The sequence below is a fragment of the Microtus pennsylvanicus genome, chromosome 9 (genome assembly GCF_037038515.1).
Source record: "Microtus pennsylvanicus isolate mMicPen1 chromosome 9, mMicPen1.hap1, whole genome shotgun sequence".
Classification (NCBI taxonomy): Eukaryota; Metazoa; Chordata; class Mammalia; order Rodentia; family Cricetidae; genus Microtus; species Microtus pennsylvanicus.
Window position 1 is genome coordinate 67063371 of NC_134587.1, and position 7543 is coordinate 67070913.

Below are 7543 nucleotides of genomic sequence, written 5' to 3' on the forward strand. Positions count from 1 at the left end.
CTGCATACTCCCCTGTGTTCCAGCGATGGCTTCTGGTCCCACAACATCTTGACGTGGTGCCTGGGTGTGGTGGGTGTAAGAGCCCTGGGAAGGACCATGAATATTCCCTGCCTTCCTTCCCCACTAACCATCTCTCCATAACAGCCTAATGTCTGTTTTGGCTGTGTGGGTTTTAGCTCGACCAAACTTTCTGCTGTGTTTTAGATGGCTTCCCCCCACCCTCCTCGCTGGTCCATTTTAGTGTTCACATTCAAATGACCTGCTAGAACTTAAGAAATGGTTTGTATCTGGTGCTGTGGTCCCATTCGGGATCTTGCAGATGAACAATCTAAGACGTGACATGGCTGGGCTTCCCAGAAGACTTTGGGTAACTGGCGTGGCTAGAATCAGAACCCACAGTCCCTGAGTCCCAGCTGAATTACCTACTGGGCCTGCTTTTGTACCCAGAGTGACACACTTTGCTGATCCCTGGATGTTTATTTTGGGGTTGGGCTTCTTGCCTATGGAATTTTTCCATTGTAGCGATGGCTCTATTACATGGTACCTCCCCCCCCCCCCCGCGAAAAAGTCTCCACACTAGAACCGCTAGTATTTCTCCAAATGTGCACCAGAGCCTCCCCCACCCAGGCACAACACCACCGTCTGTCTCTTAGGGGACAATAGAGGATCTTCAGATACTCATCTACTCTGGTGAAGTATTGATGCACCATCACGCTCAAGTAGGGCATTGTTACTTCCTCTTGGCTCTCTGTGGGTTAAGGAGAGAATTTCCTTTTGGCTTGGTCCTACCCTGCAGAAGCCATACTGCCATGACCCATAGCGTCTCATGACATTTCAAAGTGTCCTCTCCCTAACAAGTTAGCACAAGGGCGTAGAAGTCTACTTCTGTTTCTGGAGGTTCTGGGGGATTCAGGGTCCCCAGGGTTGTGAGTGGGTGGGCCTGCTTAGGCATGTCAGGTGATCTAAGGACTACAGGCTTGCTTGAGTTCAGTCTGCATAGTGCACATGACTCCTCAAGGAACTCTCCAGACCTCCCTATCAAAAGGCAGCAAGAGATGGGTCCAAGTGAGGTTGACTCTACCGTCTTCCCATGTGGGATCCAGATGTGCCAGCAAATCCACGTTGGCATCTGAGGAGGAACCTCTGGGGCAGTCTCCTGGTGACAATGGTAGAGGAGAGCAGGGGACATATTCCACCGTTAGCATGTGTGGCGGTCACCGAGAGTGACGTGCCCACATCCAGTTTCTGGCTTCCACCCCAAGAGATCTTGAATGTGAACGGTAGTAATGAGGTCTCATATGTTAGTTTGCCGCCTCTTCACTGAAACACGCGATCACAACACGGAGGAAACACAGAAAAGAAGGAGCCAGGGGAAGGAAGATGTGGCCTTAAGGACACTTCCCCAGTGACCTACTTCCTCCTACTAGGTCCTACCTGCGATTCCCCTCCCAACAGTTCATTCAAAGTTTTAATTCATCAGCGGATTGAACTGTTCATTGGGTCTGAGTCTTCAGGATCTGGTTGTCTCTCCTGAGCATATGACGGTTGAATGGTGTTGACAATCTAGATAACATTAGATTTACAACTTGTAAGTGGTTTACTGGCTGTTTCAAGACCCTGGTTTGTGGATCTTTGCAAAACCTAATTAATAGCATGAACTTGGCTTGGGATTGAGAAGCAGGTGCTTATTTGGGGCGTTTTCTTTTCTCTTCTGCACACATTGCTGCAAGACTTCCTGGAGTATTGTGGGTTACTTTGATATTAGTTAATGAAGTGGTTCAGAGGGCAGGGATGAGGCTTTGTTTCTTTCCTTTATAATGGGGTACATCGGGCTCTTCAAAGAGTTCTTCTGTGATTCAATCCCACAGCTACATAGGACAAGAGTAGATTCTGAGTCTGTGGATCTAAGACAAAGCATTTCTTTTTCTTTCTCCTTCCTCCCTTCCTTCCTTCCTTTCACTCAGTGTTTCAAGACAGGGTTTCTCTGTGTAACAGCTCTGGCTGTCCTGGAACTAGCTCTGTAGATCAGGTTGGCCTCAAACTCACAGAGATCTGCCTGCTTCTGCCTCCTGAGTGCTGGGATTAAAGGCTTGAGCTACCACCTAAGTACTCCACACCTCTAGGGACAGCGGGAGCTGGGTCTGCCAAACACTCCTTGGGCAGGGACACTCTCAGGAGCTCCCGAGAGGCCTTGCACACAGTGGGACAACCAGTCTGGGAAGTCCTCTTAAGGAACTATCTTCTCCACAATCATAGTAGGAGCCATACTTTGAATTGGAAACAAAACCAACGGGAGTGGGAGTCGATTATAAACCCAGGTTAGCTGGGGCTAATCTTCCATCATTTACTTCTTTTTTTCCATTTTAATTGTTTACAGTGCTGGGAGGCCAACCCCAGGCCTTGCACAGAGGAGGCAAGCTGTCCACTTTTGAGCTACACTCCTAGCCCTAAATGGCTGTCCTTCTGGGGTGCACTTTACTTTTGGGAGCACTCAAGACCCCATCTTTTGTTGCCCCCTTGGCCGGGCACCCTATTAGCTTTTCAAGCTGTGTCCCTTAATAGTGCTAGTTCCCACTACTGGCAGCTGCTGGAGCTAACTGGCTGCCGGTGTTATCTGGACAGCTGAAGTAAGACAGGAAGTTGCCAACAGAGGTGGGACTTTTCGTGTTCCATTTGTTCACATCTGGGCAGTTTCAAACCCTCGCTGTGGGGGAAGCCAAGATGGGAAGGGGCGACTGAAGTCTTCGGAGGGAAAATCCTTTCCCTGACAAATGGAGAATGGCCTGCCAAGCAGGGCTGATTTACTAGGGGGCAGGCATTAGGGTTTCTGTCAGCAGAGGCCAAGGAAGGCTGCTCTGTAGGGCTTTGAGGAAGATAGGTGTCAGGGCGAGCTCTCCAGAAGAGCAGAAAGCTCCCATGTCTTCATACATCTGTGCAGTATTTAGATAAGAAGGGGCTGCACTTAATCACAGCGAGGGTTGTTTGCTTAAATGGAGGGAGGGAACGTTGCATGTGTGTGAGTCTGAGGAGAGAAAGGAGGTGGGAACGCAGAAAAAGGAGCCAGCAGTTTTAAACAGTAACACGGCCACCACCACGTGGTTTTAATTAGGATGGCCTTCCCATCACCTGAGCACCCAAACCAGTCTGGATGCTGGGTAAGGATCAGAATTCACATGGCCTGGTCCTTGGGATTTCAGGGGGAGCTCTGGGGGAAAGTTTCTGCCTCCATCCCTGTAAACGCCTGAGTCAGGAGCCTGGGTGTCTATTCCTCCAGGAAGCCTGCTGTTTGAATGCCGGTGGGACCCAAGGCCAGAGCTTCTCTGGGAGTCCCTGGGTCTCAGGACTTACAGATAGCAATCCAGACATAAAGCTGCACACTCGATTTTCTTCTTTCCAACGACAGAAAGAGCAGGGGGTCTCATGGAGGCTGCTGTACATGTGTTTTTTACATCTCTGCTGCTTTCTGATGATGTGCATGAACACCCAACGTCATTCGTTATCCAGACTTGGGGAAGGATGATGGGAAAGGGAGAAGGTGACTTCAGGGCCTCAGTTTCCATTTTGCTGCCTCAATGTCATAGATATGGGTGATTGTGCCACTTTGTCTAGATGCTAAGTTCATCATCTGAATGAACGAAGGGAAAATTGCATGCCCAGACCCAAGGGGCTGTTTCACAATGCGACCCAGGGACAGGAAAGGTGAGTACCACCTAATATATGAGATTCCTCAGTAATAAGGACATTTCTCCCCTAAGGCGGCAGCTGAGGTTACTGGAAACCTAGTTTGGCAACTATCGTCCCAAGATACGCAACGGCTCCAGCCACGACAGTTTTCCTAGGCCTCGGCAAATCAACTTTTGACTTGGGTCAAGCTTAGGGGAGGCTCCAAAGGTCCTGAGGAGGTGTGTGTGGGGAGGTGGGGGATCGGGAATGGTGTCACCTGTGGACCAGTGAACAGAAAACCTTCTCAGCCATGTCCCTGGACTGGGCCATTGCTGTTGCGCAAGTGCGCTGCAGGCTCCCAGGATTCTCTTCGGCTGCATCCCATCTCTGACGCCAGAATTGGCAGATATTCGTGAGAAGGAAGCTACACGCAGGTGAGGATGACATTCCCCCATGGAGACTCGATACGGTCAGGTCGGATGTTTGTCAGGACAAGACATTTGTGTTTGTTTCCATTAGCTAGCTGGAGGGGAAGAAAGCCTCTTCCCAGGCGAGGGACCATCATTAGCTTGGCTGCGCCAGGACTCCATGAAGGAAAAGGGTGGCTGGTGTGTTGCGGACAGCCTGGCTCCTAGCAGGAACCTTCCATCCTAGACCTTTGTCGTTGGGACCTCTTTGTCCTGGGTTAGGGGGCAGGGGTCTGGTCCAGGGGCACTTCTCTCCCACCTGAAGATGTCTGGGTCCAGAGAAGGCAGGATTCCTTGTCTGACCTCTAGTCCTCCCTGCCTGGTGGACGGAAAGAATAGATTCAGCTGCAGGGGATGGATTCAGCTTCTAAAATCAAGTCAAGAAAGACATACACACACATCTCACACTTGAGCCTAGAGACCGGGTCACAGCTCTGCCCCCAGGACCTCCCACCCCCCTTTTCTCAGAGAAAAAGCTGTGCCAGAATTAATTTTTAAAAAAATTCTCTGCTACCCTGTGCTGACCACTCTCACCTGTTGGCATGGTTGTGCGCAGTTCCACGGTGGGAAAGCTTGCTCTCCTGTAAATGCCCGTTTCCTACTGAAATCCCCTCACCACACCCTTCCGTTATCCTCATTTTTGCTCGTCCCCCCCCCCCCCCGCCCCGGTTCTGTCTGGCCATAGGTAGCCTTGCTGTGTGCATCGATTTGGGCTACTGGGGTTTGTCACGTGCACCTTCTCCTTGCAGAATTGCAGGGCTAAGGGCTGTGGGGGAACCGTTCCTGGTTGTTGAGCCAAACATCAGGACGAGGGAGGCTTGACAAGGGTCTGGCCTGCTTCCTGATTTTGGATTAGGCCAAATTGGGAGTGTATTGTACACCCCCACCCTCAAGTATTTGAGAGGAAATGTGACCCTTGTGTTTCTGATTCATGTGCACTTAACTCATTAAAATGCTGATTTACAGACAGTGGCGATGTCCAAACTCATCTCTGGGGTCTCTTTTGCAAGCCAGCCAGCTTTTGTTTTTTTTTCTTCTTCTTGGTGACTTTTTATGGAAAGAGTAGGTGGGAAGAAGAAATCGCGATTTTTGCTTCCCTACGAGGGCAGCTGCATTCCTCTAGTATTGGAACTTGGGCCTGGCAGGCAGGGACAGGAACTCCGACCTTGGAATTGATTGGGTTCTCTGCTGGAGGAGACCTAATCAGAGCCACCTGGTATTCCTCAAGGCCCAGTCATTGTCCATGCTGTAGGAAGCAGTGGAACTTGACCTGTGCTGGAAAGGAGCCAGGGTACACTAGAAAGGACGCATCCACTTTGGGGAAGGAGTGCAGGTTTAAGGAGCTCGCAGATTCTGCAGCCAAGGCACCAAGCCTGGCTTGGCTGGCCCCGCTGCAGCTGAGATTCCATCAGCTTCTCCTGTGAGCACCAGTTTCCTCCTGGGAACTTAGGGTGCATTTGCTCGCACGGTGCATATGAAACTTGTTTGTAACAAGACAAAGAAGGTGGGTAGATCATAAATTCAGCAGCTGACCGCTAAATTCTTTAGGAGCCTTGGGATTTTGCCCCATTTCTCAGTTTTGTTTTTAAGGCGGAGAAGGTTTACGAACAAAACAAAACCTAAACTGGAGTAAGAAGAATGAATCTCTTGTTATTACGAGTGGGTGGTATCAGTGTGTGTGTGTGTGAGAGAGAGTGTGCACATATGAGTTTGTGTGTATGTGTGAAAGAGATCAGGGCATGTGTGTGGGTGTGGGTCTGTGGGTGGTAGTATCAGGGTTTGTGTGTCTGTGTTGGTATCAAGGTGTTATGCGTGTTGTGTGTGTCTTAGTTAGGTTTCTACTGCTGTGATAAAACACCGTGATCCAAAGTAACTTGAGAAGGACAGGGTTTATTTCACTGTACAGCTTATGTCACTGACAGACGCCAGGGCAGGAACCTGCAGGCAGGAAGAGGAGCAAAGACTATGGAGGATTGTTGTTTGCTGACTTACTCCCTCCTGGCTTGCTCAGCCTACTTTTTTCTTCTTTCCATTCTTCCTTCTTTTCTTTTCTTTTCCTTTTTTTTTGTTTGTTTTTGTTCTTTGAGACAGGGTTTCTCTGTGTAACAGTCATGGCTGTCCTGGAACTCACTCTGTAGACCAGGCTGGGCTCAAACTCACAGAGATCCACCTGTCTCTGCCTCCCAAGTGCTATGATTAAAGGGGTGCGCCACTACTGCCAGGCTAAAGACTACTTTTCTAAGTACCCAGTACCACCAGCTCACAGGGGACACCACCCACAATGGGCTGGGCCCTCCCACATCCCTCACTTATTTTTTTAAGCACTATTGATTTCCCCATAGGCCAATCTTTGGGGGGAATTATCTCAATTGAGAGTCCTTGCTCCCAAAAGACACTAGCTTGTGTCGGTTGGCACAGAACTAGCCAGCACAGCGTGTGTGTGTGTGTGTGTGTGTGTGTGTGTCTATATGTTGGGGCTGTTGAATACCAGATAGATATTAGTGCCAGTGTGTATAGGCATTAGATGTAAGTCCCTTGTTTTATGTTGGCGTCTCTCTACAGTTTGGCTGTCCCGACTTTTTGCTTCTTGTAGGCACCTCCCTGGGCACTACTTGCCTTACTTTGTGTGCAAAATTGTGTGATACTAAGTCTACCATGCATTGACCACCCTTGTTTCTCCATGTTTTATAGTTTATAATTACCTGGCATGTTTGTAGGCACCCCAATCATAGCATGCTAATTCCAGCACCATCCCCTCCCACTGTTCTCAGCCTAGTGCCTGGCATATGACATATGTGAAGGCCTGGGTTGAAGCTGGTGGATCTTGGTGTGGGTTTGGCCCATGGCATTGGGAAGGCCTCAGGGGAACGGGGAATTTCACAAAATGGTGGGGAACTTGGACAGCATCCAGTCGCTTTTCTCTACCTGCCTGGGAATTCTTCCTTACATCCTGGTATCTGAAGTCAGTGGTTGATGTCATCCTCCGTTAAACTAGATCTGTTTTCTCCATTACAAAAGGAGGGTGGTGAATCCGCTTAGGAGAGTTGAACTTCTGAAGAGTAGTCTGCTCACAGACAATGTCTGTCTGTGCTGATTTGCCAGTGAGATGAGAGCAAAGCTGGTTTCTCGGCGTTTCTCTGGCAGAAGACTCAGCGAATGACACTGGACCAGGATTAGGGCTTATGAAACAGAGTCAGGACTCGGGATGCTGACTCTCCTCCCAGGATGCTCGCACCTGCTTCTCTGCAGAGAGCCAAATGCTTGCCTTGGCTCACTCCTCACTCCAGTTGTCCTCCTTTCAGGAAGATCTTTTCTCATTCGAGGAGTTAAAATCTGAGCTGTCTGGCAAAGCCGGGATGCTTTCTTCTGAATAGGTGGCTCTTTGGTTGATTTCAGATGTTTTATAAGGAATT